The following is a 2,500-nucleotide window of genomic DNA, read 5'->3' on the forward strand; positions in this document are numbered from 1 at the left end:
TAGACTTAAATCACAGATTTTAACTTTTTTTTTTAATTATATGTATGAGTCCTAGTTCACTCTAGCATTTTTTAAAGAGATTGTTATAAAACTAGGCAGGTGCCAGTGATCCAACTCACACTCTCCATCGCCAGTTTAAGTTGAGGGAGAAAGTTTAGAGTCCCAAACTGTAAACTGAACAGAGCACTGTCAAACACACAAAGTAATGTGCAATAAAAAACTGCACACAAATGTTCACTCGGGTCTTTTTCGATCTCCTATTTTGTGTCCAATGGTGATATTGGTTTGAATGCACTTGTATGGTTGGTGATGTTGTCTGTGTGTTAAAGCATGTGACCCCTGTATTATCTTATCTTATCAGTCAAGTGGCAGTTTGTGAAGGAAAAATGACAGGAAGTAGAGCTGTTCTAAAACAGAATCCACCCGTCATCAATTAGTGACATTTCATCAGAATTGCAGGGACAATTTACACCCAACACAACTGACACTTTTTTTTTGACAGTTTGAACTCTCATTTAACAAAATAAAGGTGTTACCAGATATTACTAATTAACTATTGTAATTTACATCGATTTTTGACACTTGTTTACAATATGGTTGCTAGGTAAGAGTGGAATCATCTCCTTTCTTTTGTGAAATCATGACTATCACCCTGTTCACCACGTTTTAGTCTCACCTGTCATACAGTTTGCACTTTAACCCAGGAAGCATCACTCGGCTTGACTGATATGGCACTGTACTGTCTCCCACTTGCTGTGTGAACACACTTTTCTTCTTGGTAACGCTGTCTGTCTCACGCCTTTTAATCTACTCTACAACATGTGTTTTAATTGAACTTAATTTGATCTTTTGTGTTCAATCCCTCCCTGGTACTGAGTAATGAAACCATGGGACCCCCTCTGTGCCAGTGCCTCGCTCACTTACACTAAATAAACAAACTCTTGTGCATGTGCATAAAGAATGAATTGCTTTGGTAATTTCTATAGCGGTATTTTAACTAAAGATAACTTCTGCAGTGCTACCACTAGAACGGATTGAGATAGCTTTCTATTCTTCCCTATGCGTCTTAATCACATGTTGTGTTGAAATCATCTCCAGTAATGCTGCTGATAAAACAAATACAAATTGAGTCAAATATCACAAAAATTAAAGAAAGACAACAGTAAAACAAAACATATATAAACAACTTGAAACAGCTGGACAATATACCAGAGACACATTTATGTAATCAACTCTAGACAATAACTGTCCACATTAAAATCACATTAGAAAGCACATGATCATCTGAGCACGTAAGAAATGCCTTGTGCAAACTTTGGGTGCTGAAAACTCTTCAGTTTAACAAAAGAAGTCTAAAGCAGCCAGCCTTGAACAGAGAAGGAAGAACTCAAGTTGTTATGAGTCTCACCACAAGAGCTGCTTCTGCTGCTGATTCACTTTGATGTAATTGGGGCTCTAGCATTAACCTTTTCAAAGACAGGAACCACAATATAGACTATAGGGACAATTTTAGACTCAGGCAGGTGGAAAAGAGGACAGTTTAACCAAGAATATATTTATTTGATAGAGCAATGGGCGAATGTGGAACCTTTTCTTCAGCAATGACTTGAAATGTTTATGCAATATGAAGAAAACTGCACTTAAAGCATGACTCAAATTTGAAGTGGGCACATTGGAGAGCCAGTCAAAAACGTGCGTGGATTAAAAAAAAAATCTATTGGAGTTTTCTGAGCATTTCTTGTAGCAGCCGCGTTTGTTTGGTTTTATGTTTAAAGAGAATAGCTTTAAGTTTATAAGACCATAGAGTTGGTTTCTGGCTTAATATCGCCCCCTGCTGCACAAAATGGGGACAAATATGTCTAATGCCAGCTAATGTAGAAGTGAATAGGTCTATACTTTGACACTTAAATGAAGACAACAACGTTCTTTTGAAAATGTATATTCTTCAGAAAAACAGATTAAATGCCACTTATTGTGTCTAATGTATGCGCTTATCCATTTTAAATCAAAATACACAAATTTACATTTACCAAGGTTTTTAAAATAGAAGTAATGTTAAGTTACTTTAATTAGGCCACTAAAGTGTCTTCACCGTAAATATGCAATGCACTTTTGCAATGGCACGTGAATATTAGCAGCAAAACTTTCTGAGCAGTGTTTGAATGTTTCTCTGGTCATTCTAGTTTCACCACCAACCCAAAACACTCCCTTGAGATTGAACTTTGTGTGGGCTGTATGTATAGGGATTATACATTTGCACACTGTGTCTTCCAGGAAATAGCACTGATGATTAGCACTATAATGACCAACATAGTTTTGTTGCATATTGAGCCTTATGCCTTAAAAACAAATCCTAGTGTGTTGATAGAACCTGAAGTACCTGTTCTTGAATGTCAATATAAGACAGTATCAATATAAAAAAAGGGGAGTCCTGGCTGTGTAAAGGTCTGGATGAAGTCAGACAAAGGTGCCTGCAGCGGTGCAGTTATTGGTGTTGAAT

This window comes from Eucyclogobius newberryi, unplaced genomic scaffold, assembly GCF_026437365.1.
Source record: "Eucyclogobius newberryi isolate DKJ021-1_F unplaced genomic scaffold, fEucNew1.0.hap1 SCAF_3, whole genome shotgun sequence".
NCBI classification, from domain to species: Eukaryota; Metazoa; Chordata; class Actinopteri; order Gobiiformes; family Gobiidae; genus Eucyclogobius; species Eucyclogobius newberryi.